The following is a 13,590-nucleotide window of genomic DNA, read 5'->3' as shown; positions in this document are numbered from 1 at the left end:
ATTCCATCCAATCTTATTTGTAAAAACACTTAACAATAAATGATAAAATACGAGATATTGTCACAAAAGGGCTTCACAGAAATGCAGATCCCTCATGAACAAGGCAGAGGCGACTGCTGCAAGCAGAAAACTGAGACCTCATGGAGTTCTTCTCTTCTGCGTTTTGGTCACATGATCAACACGGTGGCTTCCACGGCATTCGGAGCTGCACGAGTGGACAATACGGCTCACTCAGAGCCTCCAAAGCAACTCATTTCTTTATCTAAAGTGAGTACACATGATGAAGAAATGTAAAGATAATTAATAAAACCTCCCCCCCCCCCCCCAAACAAATCGACGTGCGGCTCTTTAAAGAAGCCGCAGTGTCCAGGATCAAGACTACATTCGGCTAATTACCACCGGGACGAGTCGCCACTACTTCTGTATTGGATTTCTTATCAACATGAATCTGAATGTCAGTGCCACATGGTGAAGTTATGGAGTTAAGGTTAATTAAGACTAGCTGTTATCATCAGACTAACATTAAACCAACACTGAAACCGTCCCATCATGAGCCCCACATCTCTGATATGCCGTTGGATCCTGAAGCAGGAGGGTTCGAAGACCGCTGTCTCCCCGTCAGACGGTGGAGTGTGAGATCATCTCAGTATAACAGCAAGCAATTAAACACCGTTTCAATTTACCCGGATTGTAGAAATGAAAATGGGAACCGGAATGCAGCCTGGGATACGTTATATAAGGTAGAGAACACCTGGGGGCACGCCGTTACAGGAAAATAAATCAATCACAGTGCGGCGTGACGCAGAAGGACAGACTGCAAAGCAGAGATGATAGAAGCGGAATAAAGTTGATTATTTTCCAATAACGGCACGGTTTTATTCGTTAAACAGCACAGCAACTCACCGCCTACTAAAATTACAGTTCAATCTGAACTTATTCATCAGTGATCTGGAGTGCTTTTAACCGTTTATAGTTACATTCACATTCTGGAAAGTCAGCTCCAGTGATCATGTCACAGCAGCTGGGCCATTCAGAAAACGTGACAAATTCAGGTTTAAACGGGAAGTCTGTTTTTTCTCAAAAACTATTAATCCTGGCCCCCATTATACATTTATTTTAAGAAAGAATTTAACAGAGTTGTGTTTAAAAAATAAAAAATTATATATGACAATGTCTGCATTTGCAAAAATTTTATTTTGCCAAAATATACCAAAATGGGCGGCACGGTGGTGTAGTGGTTAGCGCTGTCGCCTCACAGCAAGAAGGTCCGGGTTCGAGCCCCGGGGCCGGCGAGGGCCTTTCTGTGCGGAGTTTGCATGTTCTCCCCGTGTCCACGTGGGTTTCCTCCGGGTGCTCCGGTTTCCCCCACAGTCCAAAGACATGCAGGTTAGGTTAACTGGTGACTCTAAATTGACCGTAGGTGTGAATGTGAGTGTGAATGGTTGTCTGTGTCTATATGTCAGCCCTGTGATGACCTGGCGACTTGTCCAGGGTGTACCCTGCCTTTCGCCCGTAGTCAGCTGGGATAGGCTCCAGCTTGCCTGCGACCCTGTAGAAGGATAAAGCGGCTAGAGATGAGATGAGATATACCAAAATGTCATTACCGCCATGTGTCTAAAATGAGGATTAGTGAAATTTGAATGAAAATAGTTCCTTTGTTTTTAATTTTATTTTCACTTTTCTTTCTGAAATATTACCTCGAAACCGTCACTTTTTATTGTGGAAAATATCATGATTTTTGCGTCAACAGTTTTTGATGTATAGCCTAAAATATATGCGCAAGAATGTATACTTTCTTGATGTCTTTACTGTTACCCAAATGGTAAAATCATGCTGTAACTCAGGGCTTTGACACTAGAGGGCAGTGCAGCTACATGAGGAAGGACCAGGATGTTGAGCAGCCTTTTTTGGAGGGAGGGAAGAGAAGAAATCAATGATGCGTCAATATTGGAATCCAGGACACTGATCAGGCAAATATAAAATTTCAAGATGTCAGGGAAATTAACTGTCTTTGCTGTTACCTCCAAATGATAAAGATAAATGATGCTGCATGTTGAAAAGGTTTAGTAAGCCAAGTAGCAAGTTAGGATGGGATAATAAATGCATAAATTTGTTTCTCTTTTTTTTCTGCACTCAGTGACCTCAAAAATGCCATGAGATGTCTTTACCGTTACTCTATAGGGTAACAGTAAAGACATTATAGGTAATGGTAAAGACAACAACTGGGCATTATTTTTCCACCTCTTGCTTTGTGAATTCGTGAAATATGCTTTTTTTGTCTATTAAAGATATTTACAAGGATTGTACAGTAACTAAAATTAATGGATACAAACATTTCTGAAATGTCTTTACTGTTACTTATCACATTTTCTGAGAATGGTCCAGCTAGACACACACCTTATTTTATTTCTCTTAACCAACCAACCAACCAACCAAAAAAAAAAATAAAGTAGTCACGTTATCATGAAAGTACAAAGTGCAAACAGCTCTGTCCTGAAGACTGTCCCACATCCCTGATAAACAGAGAGACCTGAAGTACTTTCTTTTTCTCGTGACTGTATCGTGTCCACAAGAGTCCCTGCGATCGACCGACCGTCACAATCAGAACAACAAACAAGCAGGTCGACAGAAACCAGTCATTTGGAGCAGTCAGTACTTTTTCCACCAGCAGGAAAAACTTAGCTTGCTTGGCATCAAAACAAGCTGTTTATTGACTGACTGATTGACTTATTTGTCTGATTAATTCCAAAAAACAGGGCAAAAAAGTGAGGCAGGTAAACAACCAGCTGTTTACTGTTGCTGTAACATGAGTGATAACAGGAATGAACTGGTCTCAAGGACGTTCTGCAAGAATTAAAACGTGCCTTAAAGGAATACTATTCCGCTAAAATTTGCTTTGGGTACCGATTTGGTGGCCAGTTTTACAAGAAAGTCAACTTAGATGCATCAAACTATGTTTAAACTATGGTTTAATGTTCTCCAAAACAGACACAATAAACTTCAAGACAGCATGAACTCGACATTTCGGAAAACATGTCAATGATTTTAGCACATACGATCTATATTTTGTTGGTGGATGGATGTGACAAAATAGAGATATACTTAAATGGAATTAGTATAAATTGCAATATGCATGTGAAAGATGAGCCCTGTGATGACCTGGCGACTTGTCCAGGGTGTACCCCGCCTTTCGCCCGTAGTCAGCTGGGATAGGCTCCAGCTTGCCTGCGACCCTGTAGAAGGATAAAGCGGCTAGAGATAATTAGATGAGATGTGAAAGATGTATAGCAATGTGAGAAATAGCTAGAACATACACACTGGAATACAATCATAACTGTAGAAAGACTTTATTCAATAAACTCAAAGAAATCAGCACAAACACAGTTCAAAAAGACTGCAACGAAAAACTCTGTACATTTTATATTAAGGTGCTTACAGTATATTTAGAATGAAATTGAGCTCTGTGCTATATGATATCACTCGATAATAACAAGAAACTAGATTTCGGGGAGCCATCTACGTTGGTCTGAAGACTTTTTTTATATTAATTGAAAGATGTTTTTCACATTCATTAAAGTGCATATTCTGGACCAATTTCATTTTTTTTTATATGAAAGTATGTCCCTTTACACACTCATCCAGAAGGTTAATTTTGCACAAGGCCATCTGTCTACAGCAGAAAAAAATAAAATAAAACGCGTCTGGAAAAATCCCAAGGGAGTCTGGAGCCAGATTCGTGACGTCACCTGTGGAAGCACCAGCAGGCTGTGCGAGCTTTGCACGGTTTCAGTGCACAGCCTGTGTAGACCAAGCGCTCCCATTTCTCTCTCATTGTCCGGCCTTTTGGGAAACGATGAGTACTAATCCCATCAAGATTGGTGTTGCTACACCCTCCTACGATACATCTGTTAACCATTTTAATAATTACGCGATAACGGTAACGGTCCCCTCCTAGAACTGCCACCTTATTGTGGTGGAGGGGTTTGTGTGCTTGAATGATCCTAGGAGCTATGTTGTCGGGGGCATTATGCCCCTAGTAGGGTTTCCCAAGGCAGACAGGTCCTAGGTGACAGGCCAGACCAAGAGCAGTTCACCAAAAACCCCCTATGGAGAAAAAATCCAGGACCGTGACGTCGCCCGGTAGGACGCAGCCGGGGCCCCACCCTGGAGCCAGGCCCGGGGTTGGGGCTCGTATGCGAGTGCTTGGTGGCCGGGCCTTTGCCCATGGGGCCCGGCCGGGCTCAGCCCGAAGAGGTGACGTGGGCCTGACCTCCTGTGGGTTCACCACCCACAGAGGTAGCAGTAGGGGTTTGGTGCAATGTGGATTGGGTGGCAGTCGAAGGCAGGGGCCTCGACGACCTGATCCCCGGACACAGCGGCTGGCTGTTGGGACATGGAATGTCACTTCGCTGGGGGGGAAGGAGCCTGAGCTTGTGCGGGAGGTTGAGAGGTACCGGCTAGAGATAGTCGGGCTCACCTCCACGCATAGCTTGGGCTCTGGAACCCAGCTCCTCGAGAGGGGCTGGACTTTCCACTTCTCTGGAGTCGCCCGTGGTGAGCGGTGGCGGGCTGGTGTGGGCTTGCTTATAGCTCCCCAGCTCAGCCGCCATGTGTTGGTGTTTACCCCAGTGAACGAGAGGGTCGCCTCTCTGCGCCTTCGGATTGGGGAGAGGGCTCTTGCTGTTTGTGCCTATGGGCCAAATAGCAGTATAGAGTATCCGGCCTTCTTGGAGTCCCTGGGAGAGGTACTGAGGGGTGCTCAGACTGGGGACTCCATTGTGCTACTGGGGGACTTCAATGCTCACGTGGGCGACGACAGTGACACCTGGAGGGGCGTGGTTGGGAGGAACGGCCTCCCCGATCTGAACCCGAGTGGTGTTTTGTTATTGGACTTCTGTGCTAGTCACGGTTTGTCCATAACGAACACCATGTTCGAGCATAGGGGTGTCCATAAGTGCACGTGGCACCAGGACACCTTAGGTCGGAGGTCGATGATCGACTTTGTAGTCGTTTCATCTGATCTCCGGCCCTATGTCTTGGACACTCGGGTGAAGAGAGGGGCTGAGCTGTCAACTGATCACCACCTGGTGGTGAGTTGGATCCGCTGGCGGAGGAGGAAGCTGGACAGACCTGGCAAGCCTAAACGTATGGTGAGGGTCTGCTGGGAACGTCTGGCCGAGCACTCTGTTGGGGAGGTCTTTAACTCCCACCTCCGGGAGAGCTTTTCCCAGCTTCCGAGGGAGGCGGGGGACATTGAGTCTGAGTGGACCATGTTCTCTACCTCCATTGTGGACGCAGCTGTTCGGAGCTGTGGCCGCAAGGTCTCCGGTGCCTGTCGTGGCGGCAATCCCCGAACCCGGTGGTGGACACCGGAAGTAAGGGATGCCGTCAAGCTGAAGAAGGAGTCCTATCGGGCCATGTTGACCTCCGGGACTCCTGAGGCAGCCGACGGGTATCGGCAGGCCAGGCGTGCTGCAGCTCGGGCAGTTGCGGAGGCAAAAACTCGGAACTGGGAGGAGTTCGGGGAGGCCATGGAGAAGGACTATCGGTCGGCCTCGAAGAAATTCTGGCAAACCGTCCGGCGCCTCAGGAGGGGGAAGCAGTACTCTGCCAACACTGTTTACAGTGCGGGTGGGGAGCTGTTGACCTCAACTGGGGACATTGTCGGGCGGTGGAAGGAATACTTTGAGGATCTCCTCAATCCCACCGTCATGTCTTCCACTGAGGAGACTGAGGCTGATGACTCAGAGGTGGACTCGTCCATTACCCAAGCCGAAGTCACTGAGGTGGTTTGCAAGCTCCTCGGTGGCAAGGCACCGGGGGTGGATGAGATCCGCCCTGAGTATCTCAAGTCTCTGGATGTTGTGGGGCTGTCTTGGTTGACACGCCTCTGCAACATCGCGTGGCGGTCGGGGACAGTGCCTCTGGAGTGGCAGACTGGGGTGGTGGTCCCTCTTTTTAAGAAAGGGGACCGGAGAATGTGCTTCAATTATAGGGGAATCACACTTCTCAGCCTCCCAGGGAAAGTTTACTCCAGGGTACTGGAGAGGAGAATTCGACCAATAGTCGAACCTCGGATCCAGGAGGAACAATGCGGTTTTCGTCCTGGTCGCGGAACACTGGACCAGCTCTATACCCTTCATAGGGTGCTCGAGGGTTCATGGGAGTTTGCCCAACCAGTCCACATGTGCTTTGTGGATCTGGAGAAGGCATTCGACCGTGTCCCCCGTGGTATTCTGTGGGGGGTGCTTCGGGGCTCTTTGCTAAGGGCTGTCCGGTCCCTGTACGAACGGAGCAGGAGTCTGGTTCGCATTGCTGGCAGTAAGTCAGACCTGTTCCCAGTGCATGTTGGACTCCGGCAGGGCTGCCCTTTGTCACCGGTTCTGTTCATAATTTTTATGGACAGAATTTCTAGGCGCAGCCAGGGGCCGGAAGGAATCCTGTTTGGGAACCACAGGATTTCATCTCTGCTTTTTGCGGATGATGTTGTCCTGTTGGCTTCTTCAAACCAGGACCTTCAGCATGCACTGGGGCGGTTTGCAGTCGAGTGTGAAGCGGCTGGGATGAGAATCAGCACCTCCAAGTCCGAGGCCATGGTTCTCGACCGGAAAAGGGTGGCTTGCCCTCTCCAGGTTGGTGGAGAAGTCCTGCCTCAAGTGGAGGAGTTTAAGTATCTCGGGATCTTGTTCACGAGTGAGGGAAGGATGAAGCGTGAGATCGACAGGCGGATCGGTGCAGCCTCCGCAGTGATGCGGTCGCTTTACCGGTCCGTCGTGGTGAAGAAGGAGCTGAGCCAAAAGGCGAAGCTCTCAATTTACCGGTCGATCTACGTTCCGACTCTCACCTATGGTCATGAGCTTTGGGTAATGACAGAAAGAACAAGATCGCGGATACAAGCGGCTGAAATGAGTTTCCTTCGCAGGGTGGCTGGGCGCTCCCTTAGAGATAGGGTGAGAAGCACAGTCACTCGGGAGGAGCTCGGAGTAGAGCCGCTGCTCCTCCACATCGAGAGGAACCAGCTGAGGTGGCTCGGGCATCTTTGTCGGATGCCTCCTGGACGCCTCCCTGGGGAGGTTTTCCAGGCATGTCCCCCCGGGAGGAGGCCCCGGGGAAGACCCAGGACACGCTGGAGGGACTATGTCTCTCGGCTGGCCTGGGAACGCCTCGGTGTTCTTCCCGAGGAGCTGGCCGAGGTGTCTGGGGAAAGGGAAGTTTGGGCTTCCATGCTTAGACTGCTGCCTCCGCGACCCGGTCCCAGATAAGCGGAAGAAAACGAGAGACGCGATAACGGTGAAGACATTTGCAGAAAACCACCAGGTTGTTTTCTCATAAACAAACCAGCGCTGACGTAGGATTCAGAGGGAGGCGTCCCGCACGCGATGTCACGAAAATCAGTGTTTGCCGGGAAATCCAAAGGCCAACTTTTTTCAGAGGCAGACCAATTCGCCTCAAATGGCTTGATTTCAACTGAATTTTTCTGGTATTGCGCAAGGGAAAAAAATTGCACAAAATGCAAAATATTACAGATAGTTGACCAAAGTTTAATATAAAATAAGAGAATTACGTTGATCTTGCTCCTGAATTTACCCGTGATATGCACTTTAAGTTAGTTGTTTCTATGCTTTTGTTGTCGCATTCTGTCTTTTTCTCTCTGTTACTCCAACTGTGATTTCGTAAGTTGCTTTTGACGTTCTTTTTTTGTTTCCTTGCTCTGTCTTTTTTTTAATACTTTGATATTGCTCATTGTTGGCAGTTATTTCCATTCTCCACCTTGCTTTCTTTTCAGCCGCTTTGTCGTTTCTCCTCTATTTTTCCCATAATTTAGACTTTAGTCACATTCTGTAACAAAATGTTTGCGGCTGGTTACACGATGGACGCGTGGGAGCAGTGGCGGGTCGTGTGCCTGGTGATTCTTTCTGTGGAGGACATTGAAGATATCTACCTATTTGGAACCATGATTACAGGACTTTTGCTGATTGGATTAGGCATTGCCCTGGTATATCGAGGAAATCAGACAACAGTGACAGCTGTTCAAAGCCCCACAAAGCTGCCCGATATGATTGGAGTGGTGGACAAAGCTGTTGGCACTCGGACTGTGGACATTCAGAACTTTAACCACAAAATGGTTGTTATCTCGGAGCAGCTTTCAGCTTTGCAAGGAATACATTTTTTGAAGATCAATTTGAATTTGAATAGAATGGACGGAATGGACAGATATGGACGAGCGGTGTGGACGTGCACAGACTGCGTCTGGAAAGACCAAACAATTTATATCTTATCGACATTTGGGTCCCTGAGACAGCACCGGCCTCGGTTCAGGCCGTTGCTGAGGCAACATTTCCCCCTGAAGGTCACTGCCAGGAGACACTCTCCTTCTCTAACTTTCCACGGTCGCCATTTTTACCCCCAGTGTGACAAGCGGGTGTGTGACCAGCGCCTTCATGGCTGCAGGAGCGGACAGCTGCTTGCTTGCGCTGGATTACCTCCTCCCTTACCCCCCCCTCAAGTCCCGTGTTTAAAGTGTACTTGTGTTGTTGTGTGCTTATGTGCAAAGGTTTTTTAAATGTTCCCACACTGTACTCCTGGCAGGAGCATAGTGGGGGGGTGTTCTTTTTTCCTCATCTCTCCTCATGTTGTGTTTCCTTTTTATCTTCATCCCTGTCTTCCTGTCCTGTCTACCCTATGTCAATTGTATGTTGTATATGTACGGACAGGTTGACGGCTAATTTCGCTGGTACATGTGACTAGTGACAATAAAGGGCATCATCATCATCAAAAATATCTATTCGAGATAAGAAGAAATAGTATACCAGTGTTCTACTAATTATCAATGACTGACGTTTTTCCTGACACAGATATTTTCATTGGCCTAAAATTGGTGGATGGATGTCTCATTCTCATCTCATTATCTCTAGCCGCTTTATCCTTCTACAGGGTCGCAGGCAAGCTGGAGCCCATCCCAGCTGACTACGGGCGAAAGGCGGGGTACACCCTGGACAAGTCGCCAGGTCATCACAGGGCTGACACATAGACACAGACAACCATTCACACCTACGGTCAATTTATAGTCACCAGTTAACCTAACCTGCATGTCTTTGGACTGTGGGGGAAACCGGAGCACCCGGAGGAAACCCACGCGGACACGGGGAGAACATGCAAACTCCACACAGAAAGGCCCTCGCCGGACCCGGGGTTCGAACCCAGGACCTTCTTGCTGTGAGGCGACAGCGCTAACCACTACACCACCGTGCCGCCCGGTGGATGGATGTGACAGATTAATTGACTAAACCATCAGATAGTAAAAGTCTCATATATTCACTCTTTCATGCACGGAAATGAGAAAAGATACTACATATCTCATTTATAATTTACTATTAACGCAAAATTTCTTTAGGTATTAATTTCTATTGAATTTTTCCCGACAAAAACACCATCACGAGAAACTGGCAGAAAACAAAGTCAATATTCTATCTGCATAATACATGGGATCCATAGGTTGAGAATATTGTTGACATTTTTTATGAACAGGCACTGTATTGGACTAATATTAATTACAGTGGTGCTTGAAAGTTTGTGAACCCTTTAGAATTTTCTATATTTTTGCATAAATATGGCCTAAAACATCATCAGATTTTCACACAAGTCCTAAAAGTAGATAAAGAGAACCCAGCTAAACAAATGAAACAAAAATATTCTACTTGGTCATTTATTTACTGAGGAAAATGATCCAATATTACATATCTGTGAGTGGCAAAAGTATGTGAATCTCTAGGATTAGCAGTTAATTTGAAGGTGAAATTAGAGTCAGGTGTTTTCAATCAATGGGATGACAATCAGGTGTGAGTGGGCACCCTATTTTATTTAAAGAACAGGGGTCGATCAAAGTCTGATCTTCACAACACATGTTCGTGGAAGTGTATCATGGCACAAACAAAGGAGATTTCTGAGGGCCTCAGAAAAAGTGTTATGCTCATCAGGCTGGATAAGGTTACAAAACCATCTCTAAAGAGTTTGGACTCCACCAATCCACAGTCAGACAGATTGTGTACAAATGAAGGAAATTCAAGACCATTGTTACTAGAGCTGTGCAATATATCATATTTAAATCGCGATAACGATATTGGCGTCAAACGATATGAAAATTAATAATACAGATTATAAACGATTTTTGTCATTTATCTGTACTGCCACGGCACCGGCGTGGCCGCGAATGGGTTAATCAAAACGCGGCGTGTGGTACGTCATTGACTTCAAAACTGCTCTGCAGTCTCGCGCGCTCTCTTCGGTCTCTGTGTTGAGTGAAGACATTAGCAAGCTAGAAATGGAAGATGCAGGAGAAGTATCAGTGCAGGCTCAGTTGGTCGCCAAAATAGGGAGAAGTTGTTCGGTAGTATGGGACCATTTCGGGTTTGAGGAGAAGGATGAAGACCAGAAAACAATTATATGCAGGATTTGCCGGCGAGTGGTGTCTGCGCCTTTTGCCAACACATCAAACTTATTCACACACCTCAAGGTAAACCACAGGGCAATTCACGATGACCTAGTAAAGAAAAAACAAAAAATGGACCAGGCCAACGTCGCTTCAACCAGCAAGACCACCCAGTCATCAATTCAAGGCACACTGTACAACGCAACTCAGTATGCCACAAATTCAGAGAGGCACAAAGCATTGACCGAATCCATCGGCTATTTTCTAGCCAAAGATATGCAGGCTATCAATACAGTCGAGGGCGAGGGCTTTAAGAAAATGATCAGAGAGCTTGACAAACGCTATGCTCTGCCCTCTCGACATTATTTCACCAGAAATGTCCTGCCAGGGATGTACGAGAATTGCCAAGAGAAAGTTTCAAAAGAAGTGTTGGAAGCGGATCACTTCGCAGCAACAACGGATCTATGGTCTAGCCGTACAAGCGAACCATATATTAGCCTCACTGTGCACTTCATCGACAACGAGCTCAACTTAAAAGTAAAGTGTCTGCAGACGGCTTTCATGCCAGAAGACCATACGGGGCAAAACATCGCGGACATATTGAGGGAATCTCTGGCGCAATGGGGATTAGACGAAAGCAAGTTGGTCTGCATCACCACTGATAACGCAGCGAACGTTAACCTGGCTACACAAATCAATGGATGGACGAGGCTCCAATGTTTCGGGCATCGACTGCACTTGGCCATAGGTGAGTACTGAGTAGCTATTATTCCTTTGTTAAATGGCATAAGTGATGGTACCTAACCTCTGTCAACTGGACAACCGCTTTCTCGTGGTTGCGTTTTCGACCGCATCATTGCTAATAACTATAACTAGTTGACAACTTGAAGGTAGCTAGCTAGGCTGAACTTGTCGTTCTCTTCAAAACAAGCAAACAAACAAAAAACACGGACATTATGATAAAACATTCAGTCGACGAATTGGCTAAAATGTTCATAATGAAGTAAAGGAAGGCTTGTTTTGAAGACGAAACACTCTTTTGAATGAGCTACAGACAGCTGATTACCAAGTTGTTAACTGGTTATCAATTATGCTTTTGAGAAACGATGCACAGACTAACATTAAATGCATTGTGCTTTAATCTTATCTTTGCTTATCCTAATCTGAATGAGCTTTAAATCAGTTAGCTCGCTGTGGTATAATTCATTATTAGTCCTAGGTTTCCTCCAGTTCAGTCGTGGGTGGCCTTACAAGGCAAATAATGTGAAATACAAACTATTTTACACCTTTGTGGTTTTTTTTCTTTAATCTTAGAAAATGCAATGAAGAATTCCGATGACAAGATCAGCCGTGCCATGGGAGTCTGTAAGAGGTTGGTCAGTAGCTTCAGCTACAGCTGGAAAAAGAAGAGGGAACTTTAAGAAGCCCAGAAGCAACTGAATCTGCCTCAGCACGCCCTCAAGACCGAATGCCCGACCAGATGGGGATCTAGACAGGCCATGGTCGCCAGAATCCTTGAGCAACAGAAGGCGATTGCCCAGGTCCTTTCCAATGACCGGAAACAACGACATCTATACCTCTCCTGGCAAGACATCGATGTACTGGAAGCTGTCAATAAGTCACTGGCCCCTCTGGTTGATTTCACAGACGCGCTGTCAGGAGAAAAATATGTGAGCATCTCTCTTGTGAAGCCAACACTGCATCTCTTCAATAACTCAGTCTTGAAAGATCAAGATGATGACACACTGCTTGCCAAAACCATCAAGCATGACATACTGGGCTACCTCAATGAGAAATACAGTGGCAGTGAAACACAAGAGCTACTTGACATGGCGTCTGCCCTAGACCCAAGATTCAAGTTGAAGTATGTGGATGAAGACCAGAAGGAATCCATTGTGAGTCGAGTGAAACTGGAGCTGAGGGATGCCAGAGCTCCCAGTGCTATGGTAATAATAATTTAATTTATAACAATGCACTAATACAACATTATTGTTTAACTGTGTGGTATTATTATATGGTATATTATTATTACTATTATCATTACTGTTGTTGTTATTGCGTTGTATGTATTAATATATTAACACACATCTGTTGAATGTGTTTTTCTATGTGTTTTTGACTCTAAGGTGGAAGCCCCTTCAGTGACAACTGTGGCCCCTGCTGATACTGAGGATGCAGCTGGTACAGATGTTCCTAGCAAGAAGAGGAAGCTCCTGGCCAGCTTCTTCAAGGCCACTCCAGACCAGGGTGCAGGGCCTCACCTACAAGAAGACCAAGTAATTTCTCTCGAGGTCCAGTCTTACTTCCAGTCCGAAACAATAGATGCTGAGAAGGACCCGATGATATGGTGGAGAGATGCGAAGGCCATCTACCCACGTCTTTCAAAGCTTGCCAGAAAATACTTGTGTATACCTGCCACAAGTTCCTCTTCAGAGAGAGTTTTCAGCACTAGTGGGAACATTGTCACTTGCTTGCGAGCATCTTTGAAACCTGACCATGTCAACAGGCTGGTGTTTCTAGCAAAAAATCTTTAGCAGCATTTGCTAGTTCAGGACAGGTGCTCATTTCAAGTTCATTCCAAGTTCAATGGTGGGTGTTAACGAAAAAAATGTAACAAATACAAAAGTGGAACATTTTATTTTTGGATGCAGCATTTTTGGAAAAAAGTAGAACAAAGTCTATTTTTTATTTTCTTCATATAAATGTTTTTATATAAATATAGACATGTTTTGTATACATTGGAAACCTTACATTTTTTCTTAATATATTTATTTGTTTTGTTATAGTGAGAAATGCTTAATAAACCCCTTTAAGTGAGATAAACATGAGTTTTTTTTATTTCAAATTTGATTGTTTCAAAATAGACCCTTTTTGTATGGTTATATCTAGGTGTTTTAGCAGGTATCATTTAGAAAATAATAAAATTTAGTCATAATACAAATATACTGTCTTCACAAAAAGGTCCCATAATATACACTAGGCTATGTGCTTAGCACTCAACAAGGTATAGAGGTAGACACAAGCCAGCAGAGGACGGTAGAATCAAAGCAAGTGCATGCCTAAATACTTTAATTTTGCAAACTAAATGGAAAAGCAAGAGATAAATTGGAGGAATTTGAGTCCATCCTCTTTGAGTTGGCGCAAGCTTTACACGAATCAGC

The 13,590-nt window shown here is 45.6% G+C and overlaps 1 protein-coding gene across 1 annotated transcript in view; it reads right to left on the bottom strand.

Moving 5' to 3' along the window:
* Positions 1–13,590, bottom strand: part of LOC132900897 (zinc finger FYVE domain-containing protein 1-like) — a 40,883-nt gene that overhangs the window by 19,566 nt on the left and 7,727 nt on the right. The gene's annotated exons all lie outside the window — the stretch shown is intronic.

The sequence above is a fragment of the Neoarius graeffei genome, chromosome 16 (genome assembly GCF_027579695.1).
Source record: "Neoarius graeffei isolate fNeoGra1 chromosome 16, fNeoGra1.pri, whole genome shotgun sequence".
Lineage (NCBI taxonomy): Eukaryota > Metazoa > Chordata > Actinopteri > Siluriformes > Ariidae > Neoarius > Neoarius graeffei.
This window is presented reverse-complemented; position numbering and strand designations above follow the sequence as displayed.